We start from the raw sequence: 9,134 nt of genomic DNA on the forward strand, positions 1-9,134 counted from the left end.
TACTGTAATGAATTTGTTGCAATTACTGGCCCTCATCCATTCTTCCTTCTCCAGGAAACAGCATGCTGAATCTTTTGGGTGAGCTCATCTTCCTGATTCTTACAGTTTCGTAGGACTGCCCATAAGGATACCCTTCTCTCCATTGGCCAAAAGGTGGGCCCTTAACCTCAGTGGGGCAGCCAGCCACACCCTTGCTGGACTGTGGATTCCATGGTTTCATGCTGGTGAAGCACCCCAAGGTTCGTCCATTGACTCCACTTCCTAGATCTCAGGAATGGCTGTGGTTCCCACCCTTTCCAAACTGACTTCTACAGATTCCCTTTTGGCTTTAATTAGCCTGAGTCCGTTTGTTGGTTAGAACCAAAGAATCTCTTATATTCACCTACCCCCCTTCCCATTCCAAGTCATGAGTTCAGCCACAGATGCTTCTGAATAAGGAACATGATCCCTGTAGTTGGAGAGGAAATAGGTAAGATACTAAAAAATTTGCTATATTTTATTTGTACCACCACAATAAAAAAACAGGATATTTCAATCATGCCCCAAAATTTCATTTTGCCCCTTCCTCAATCTATGGCCACAGACCAACCACTGATCTGTCTTCTGTCACTGTAGATGAGTTTACAAAGAATGTCGTTTTGAAAAAATTCAACCGAACTAGTGCACGATTTTAGAAAAAAATAGAAGGGTACTCCCTTCTATTTTTTTCTAAATGTCTATATTATTCTTCTTTTTGTCTGTTTATTTTTTTATAAAGGTATTATTGATATACACTCTTATGAAGGTTTCACATGAAAAACTGTGGTTACTACATTCACCCATATTATCAAGTTCCCCCCCACACCCCATTGCAGTCACTGTCCAACAGTGTCGTAAGATGCCACAGAGTCACTACTTGTCTACTCTATGCTACACTCTCTTCCCCATGATCCTTCCACACCATGTGTGCCAATCATAATCCCCTCAATCCCCTTATCCCTCCCTCCCCTTTGGTAACCACTAGTCCCTTCTTGGAGTCTGTGAGTCTTGCTGCTGTTTTGTTCCTTCAGTTTTGCTTCGTTGTTATACTTCACAAATGAGGGAAATCATTTGGCACTTGTCATTCCATGCCTGACTTATTTCACTGAGCATAATATCCTCCAACTCCATCAATGTTGTTGCAAATGGTAGGATTTGTTTCTTTCTTATGGCTGAATAGTATTCCATTGTGTATATGTACCACCTCTTCTTTATCCATTCATCTACTGATGGACACTTAGGTTGCTTCCATATCTTGGCTATTGTAAATAGTGCTGCGATAAACATAGGGGTGCATATGTCTTTTTGAATCTGAGAACTTGTATTCTTTGGGTAAATTCCTAGGAGTGGAATTCCCAGGTTAAATGGTTTTTCTGTTTTTAGTTTTTTGAGGAACCTCCACATCGCTTTCTACAATGTTTGAACTAGCTTACACTCCCACCAGCAGTGTAGGAGGGTTCCCCTTTCTCTGCATCCTCTCCAGCATTTGTTCTTAGTCTTTTTGATGCTGGCCATCCTAACTGGTGTGAGGTGATATCTCATTGTGGTTTAAATTTGCATTTCCCTGATGATTAATGATGTGGAGCATCTTTTCATGTGCCTGTTGGCCATCTGAAATTCTTCTTTGGAGAATTGTCTGTTCATATCCTCCACCATTTTTTAATCGGATTATTTGTTTTTTGGTTGTTGAGGCAAGTGAGTTCTGTATATATTTTGGATGTTAATCCCCTGTTGGATATGTCATTTACAAATATATTCTCCCATACTGTAGGATGCCTTTCTGTTCTGCTGATGGTGTCCTTTAAGGTACAGAAGCTTTTTAGCTTGATGTAGTCCCATGTGTTCATTTTTGCTTTTGTTTCCCTTGCCCAAGAAGATGTGTTCACGAAAAAGTTTCTCATGTTTATATTCAAGAGATTTTTGCCTATGTTGTCTACTAAGTTTTATGGTTTCATGACTTACATTCAGGTCTTTGATCCATTTTGAGTTTACTTTTGTGTATGGGGTTAAACAATAATCCAGTTTCATTCTTTTGCATGTAGCTGTCCAGTTTTGCCAACGCCAGTTATTGAAGAGCCTGTCATTCCCCCATTGTATGTCCATGGCTCCTTTATCGTATAGTAATTGGCAATATATGCTTGGGTTTATATCTGGGCTCTATAGTCTGTTCCACTGGTCTGTGGTTCTGCTCTTGTACCAGTACCAAATTGTCTTGATTACTGTGGCTTTGTAGTAGAGGTAGAAGTCAGGGAGCATAATCCCCCCGGCTTTATTCTTCCTTCTCAGAGTTGCTTTGTGTATTTGGGGTCTTTTGTGCTTCCATATGAATTTTAGAACTATTTGTTCTAGTTTGTTGAAGAATGCTATTGGTATTTTGATAGGGATTGCATTGAATCTGTAGATTACTTTAGGCAGGATGGCCATTTTAACAATATTAATTCTTCCTATCCCTGAGCATGAGATATGTTTCCATTTACTCATATCTTTTTAATTTCTCTCATGAGTGTCTTGTAGTTTTCAGAGTATAGGTCTTTCACTTTCTTTGTTAGGTTTATTCCGAGGTATTTTATTCTTTTCAAAGCAATTGTGAATGGAATTGTTTTCCTGATTTCTCTTTCACTAGTTCATTGTTAGTGTATTGGAATGTAACAGATTTTTCTGTGTGTTAATTTTGTATCCTGCAACTTTGCTGAATTCAGATATTTGTTCTAACAGTTTTGGAGTGGATTTTTTAGGTTTTTTTATGTACAATATCATGTCACCTGCAAACAGGGACAGTTTAACTTCTTCCTTGCCAATCTGGATGCCTTGTATTTCTTTGTGTTGTCTGATTGCTGTGGCTAGGACCTCCAGTACTATGTTGAATAGAAGTGGGGAGAGTGGGCATCCCTGTCTTGTTCCTGATCTTAGGTGAAAAGCTTTCAGCTTCTCACTGTTCAGTATGATGTTGGCTGTGGGTTTGTCGTATATGGCCTTTATTATGTTGAGGTACTTGCCCTCTATACCCATTTTGTTGATAGTTTTTTATCATGAATGGATGTTGAATTTTGTTGAATGTTTTTTCAGCATCTATGGAGATGATCATGTGGTTTTTGTCCTTTTTGTTGATGTGGTGGATGACATTGATGGATTTTCTAATGTTGTACCATCCTTGCATCCCTGGAATAAATCCTACTTGATCATGATGGATGATCTTTTTGATGTATTTTTGAATTCGGTTTGCTAATATTTTGTTGAATATTTTTGCATCTATGTTCATCAGGGATACTGGTCTGTAATTTTCTTTTTTGTGGTGTCTTTGCCTGGTTTTGGTGTTAGAGTAATGCTGGCCTCATAGAATGAGTTTGGAGGTATTCCCTCCTCTTGTACTCTTTGGAAAACTTTAAGGAGGATGGGTATTAGGTCTTCACTAAATGTTTTATAAAATTCAGCGGTGAAGCCATCTGGTCCAGGAGTTTTGTTCTTAGGTAGGTTTTTGATTCCCAGTTCAATTTCGTTGCTGGAAATTGGTCTGTTCAGATTTTCTGTTTCTTGATCAGCTTTGGAAGGTTGTATTTTTCTAGAAAGTTGTCCATTTCTTCTAGGTTATCTAGTTTGTTAGCGTATAATTTTTCATAGTATTCTCTAATAATTCTTTGTATTTCTGTGGTGCCCATAGTGATTTTTCCTTTTTCACTTCTGATTCTGTTTATGTGAGTAGACTCTCTTTTTCTCTTTATTCTGATTCTGTTTATGTGAGTAGACTCTCTTTTTCTCTTTATAAGTCTGGCTAGAGGTTTATCTATTTTGTTTATTTTCTCGAAGAACCAGCTCCTGCTTTCATTGATTCTTCCTATTGTTTTATTCTTCTTGATTTTATTTATTTCTGCTCTAATCTTTATTATGTCCCTCCTTCTACTGACTTTGGGCCTCATTTGTTCTTCTTATTCTAGTTTAGTTTTTGTGAGTTTAGACTGCTCATTTGGAATTGTTCTTCTTTCCTGAAGTAGGCCTGTATTGCAATATACTTTCCTCTTAGCATGGCCTTCACTGTGTCCCACAGATTTTACAGTGTTGAATTATTGTTGTCATTTGTCTCCATATATTGCTTGGTCTCTATTTTTATTTGGTCATTGATCCATTGATTATTTAGGAGCATGTTGTGAAGCTTCCATGTGTTTCTGGGATTTTTCATTTTCTTTGCATAGTTTATTTCTAGTTTCATACTTTTGTGGTCTAAGAAACTGGTTGGTACAATTTCAATCTTTTTGAATTTACCGAGGCTCTTTTTGTGGCCTATTATATGATCTATTCTTGAAAATGTTCCATGTGCACTTGAGAAGAATGTGTATTCTGCTGCTTTCGGGTGTAGAGTTCTGTAGATGTCTGTTAGGTCCATCTGTTCTAATGTGTTGTTCAATGCCTCTGTCTCCTTACTTATTTTCTGTCTGGTTGATCTGTCCTTCAGAGTGAGTGGAGTGTTGAAGTCTCCTAGAATGAATGCATTGCGTTCTATTTCCCCTTTTAGTTCTGTTAGTATTTGTTTCACATATGTAGGTGCTCCTGTGTTGGGCACATAGATATTTATAATGGTTATATCTTCTTGTTGAATTGACCCCTTTGTCATTATGTAATGTCCTTCTTTGTCTGTTGTGACTTTCTTTGTTTTGGGGTCTATTTTGTCTGATAGAAGTACTGCAACTCCTGCTTTTTTCTCCCTATTAGTTGCATAAAATATCTTTTTCCATCCCTTCACTTTTAGTCTTTGTATGTCTTTGGGTTTAAAATGAGTCTCTTGTAGGTGGCATATAGATGGGTCTTGTTTTTTTATCCATTCAGTGAGTCGATGTCTTCTGATTGGTGCATTCAGTCCATTTACATTTAGGGTGATTATCGATAGGTATGTAGTTATTACCATTGCAGGCTTTAGATTTGTGGTTACCAAAGGTTCAAGGTTAACTTCCTTACTATCTAAGAGTCTAACTTAACTCTCTTAATATGCTATTACAAACACAATCTAAAAGTTCTTATTTTTTCTCCTCCTTTTTCTTCCTCCTCCATTCTTTATATATTTGGTGTCATATTATGTACTCTTTTTCTATCCCTTGATTGACTTTGGGGATAGTTAATTTTTCATTTGCTTAGTAATTAACTGTTCTACCTTCTTTACTGTGGTTTTATTACCTCTGGTGACAACTATTAAACCTTAGGAACGCTTCCTTCTATAGCAGTCCCTCCAAAATACACTATAGACATGGTTTTTGGGAGGTAAATTCTCTCAGGTTTTGCTTATCTGGAAATTGTTTAATCCCTCCTTCAAATTTAAATAATATTCTTGCCAGATAAAGAAATCTTGGTTTGAGGCCCTTGTGCTTCATTGCATTAAATACATCATGCCACTCCCTTCTGGCCTGTAAGGTTTCTGCTGAGAAGTCTGATGATAGTCTGATGGACTTTCCTTTGTATGTGATCTTATTTCTCTCTCTGGCTGCTTTTAATAGTGTGTCCTTATCCTTGATCTTTGCCATTTTAATTACTATATGTCTTGGTGTTGTCTTCCTTGGTTCCCTTGCGTTGGGAGATCTGTAGATCTCCATGGCCTGAGACTATCTCCTTCCCCAGATTGGGGACATTTTCAGCAATTTCCTCCTCAAAGACACTTTCTATCCCTTTTTCTCTCTTCTTCTTCTTCTGGTACCCCTATAATGCGAATATTGTTCTGTTTGGATTGGTCACACAGTTCTCTCAATGTTCTGTCATTCTTAGAGATCCTTTTTTTCTCTGTGCCTCAGCTTCTTTGTATTCCTCTTCTCTAGTTTCTGTTTCATTTATTGTCTCCTCCACCATATCTAATCTGCTTTTAATACCCTCCATTGTTCTCTCCAACAATTGGTTCTCTGACCGGAGTTCATTCCTCAGTTCTTGAATATCTTTCTGTACTTCCATGAGCATGTTAACAATTTTTATTTTGAACTCCCTTTCAGGAAGATTCATGAGGTCGATGTCATTTAAATCTTTCTCAGGTGTTGTAGTAATAATTTTACTTTGAACCAGGTTTCTTTGGCATTTCATAGTTGTATATGGCGCCCCTCTAGTGCCCAGAATCTCTACTCTCTGGAGCTGCTCAGCCCCTGAAGTAATATTGGGGGTTGCAGAGGAGTGGTATTGATGCCTGGGGGGAGGAAAGAGCTATTTCCTGCTTTCTGGCTGCTATGCCTGTCTCCACTGCCTGAACCAGTGGGCCGAGCACACAGGTATAAGTATCTATACTTTGTATTTGTAGTTGTTGTAGACAGGTCTTCCCTCTGGCTGGCCTAATGCCAGGGTAGGGTTTGCTGGTTTGAGAGCCAGGTGGGGCTGGCCAGGAGAAAGACGCACTAGGCTGCGTATCACGGAGGGGGCCCTTGCAGCTGTGTAGCCAGCCAGGGAGCTGGAACACCTGAAGATCATGAAAGCTCCCAACCTCCTGTTCAGAGTGCACCTGGACAATTTTGTTTACCTGTCCTTTCTCCTGAGCAGTAAGCTCTGTGTAGTCCTTGCTCCTGTAGCAGCCCTCTCACTGTTAGGAAGTCTCTAAGACTGCCCACCTTTCTTTTGTCCCAGAGCAGCCAGATATGGATCCCTGTTTTTCACAAGTGGCTGGAATCTCAGTCTGTCCAGGTATTCTGCCTGTCTTAGCTTTCCAACCCCACTAATCACCAGAGCACCATGCAATGTAGGTTTGTGCTCCCAGGGAAGATCTCCAGGGCTAGGTGTTCAGCAGTCCCAGGCCTCCACTCCCTCCCCATTCCATTTCTCTTCCTCCTGCTGGTGAGTTGGGGTGGGGGAAAGGCTTGGGTCCCACTGGATCATGGCTTTGGTATGTTATCCTGTTCTGTGAGGTCTGTTCTTTTCTCCAGATGTATGCAGTGTGGTGCAGTCTTCTTTCCTGTTGCTCTTTCAGGATTAGTTGTGTTAATTATATTTTCATATTATATGTGGTTTTGGGGGGAGATCTCTGTCTTACCTCTCACACAGCTATCTTTAATCCCTTCCCTAAATGTGTGTATATTCCTGTCTGATGTTTTGATTGTGAGCCCCCAATGCAGAAAGCAAGTTAAATTTAGAATACTATAATAATAACAGCTAACATTTATCGAGCACTTAGTCTGAGGAAAGAAGTTGGGTTACCATGACCTTGGAACATAGAGGAGAGGCCCTGGACTGGCTGACACATGGTGGAGGCACACCATAGCCCCTGCTTAGATGTCTAGTATGAGGCACAGTATTTGGTTCAAGGTCAGACCACCAAGGAATGGGTGGCTGGTGTGTGCTGGTGCCTCTATGGTGATCTGGTATTGTGATGTTGTGAAGGCTAAAAGAAGCTAGAGGCTGGAGCCATGACAGAGAGACTATGGATGGAAACTGGCAACCAGAGGCCCCTTCTCCCTCCTCATCTCCCATCAGAACCTCCCACTGACAAAACCTACCAGGGTGGCAACTGGCTTGGGAGTTTTGGGAAAAGCAGTTTGCAGAGGCCCAGCCCTTGCATCACAGAGCAGAGTTAAAAAAAGGAATAGTTTAGAGCTAAGAGACAGCAGGTAAATAATCACAACAAAAGCAGGTTTTGCTTTTAGAAGGATCAGTAATGGCTTTTGAAAATAGAATTCCTTAGTAAATGGGAAATTTTCAATATATCTGTGGCTAAATGTAAATTACATCATTATTGTACTTTCTGCTGAAAGACCTAAGGGCACAAATATCTGTAACATGTTCCCTGGCCCTTAGTGATGTCATATGGATGCATCAGTTGCAAAGTTTGTCTCCTAATACATATTTATGAGGTACAGGAGGTACAGCAAAATTGTTCCATTTGATTATTACAAAGAAGAAACCAGCATTGTTGTAAAGCTATCTTAGTCATCAAAATGTCTATAATTATGAGGTCATTTACAAATTTCTATTGAGAATTGCTTTTCAAAATATTTTAGGAAAAAAGCCAGAGAAATTCATTATTTCTTTGAGAAAATACTTCATGATCTCACTTAAGGGAAATTACACATGTTTAAAATGTGTAGCTCAATTAAACCAACAGATTTTATTTGGAAAGTCTGCAAAATTACAAGTCTTCTAAGATTAATAAATAGGGAAATTATTATACTACTAGCAAAGCAAAATGTTAGTTGAAAAATACATCCATGAATGATCATAACAGCTTTATTTGTAATAGCCAAAAACTGAAATCATCCCAGATGTCCTTTAACTGGTGAATAGTTAAACAAACTAGTACTCACCTACCATGGAATACTACTCAGCAATAAAAAGGAAGAAACTATTGATAAAACTTGGGAATTATGATGAGCAAAAAAAAGCCAATCCCCAACAGTTACAAACTTTATGAGTCCATTCACGCAGCAGTTTTGAAATGACAACATTTTAGAAATCAAGGAGAGATTAATAGTTGCCAGAGCTTAGGGATTGGGGGTGGGGGTTTGAGAATGTGAGTGTGGTTTTGAAAGGTCAAAATGAGGAATCCTTATGCTTGCAGATTGGCTATAGAGATCCAGCATCTTGACAGTGGTGATGGTTACATAAACCTACATAAGTGATAAAATTGTATAACACTTAACACATAAACAGACATACACACACCGAAGAGTACAAGTAAAACGGGAAATCTCAATAAGCTGAGTGGATTGTATCAGTATCAGTATCTTGGTTGTCATATTATAGTATAGTTTTGCAAGATTTTACCTTTGGGGGAAACACATATGTACCCAGGATGTCCCTATAATATTTCTTACAATTGCATGTGAATCTATAATTATTTCAAAAATTTTCAATAAAAATTAGAATTAAAAACAGTGTGCAACAACAGTCATAAAACCTTTGCAATGCATTCAGTCTTGTTCCGTTTATTAACCAAAGACAAGAATTCCTGCATGTGTGGGTTTTTTTCCAACTTTTAAAGTATGGACAATTTCAAACATGCACAGCAGAAAAGAGAGAATAGTGGAATGAATGCATGTACACACCACCCAGCTTTAATAATTGTCAGCTCATGGTCAAGTATGTTTCATCTACTCCCCACCCCCATCCACTCCTGTCATCCCTAATTATTTTGACCACACATTATTTCATCTATAAATATTTATACA

This window comes from Manis pentadactyla, chromosome X (genome assembly GCF_030020395.1).
Source record: "Manis pentadactyla isolate mManPen7 chromosome X, mManPen7.hap1, whole genome shotgun sequence".
Lineage (NCBI taxonomy): Eukaryota > Metazoa > Chordata > Mammalia > Pholidota > Manidae > Manis > Manis pentadactyla.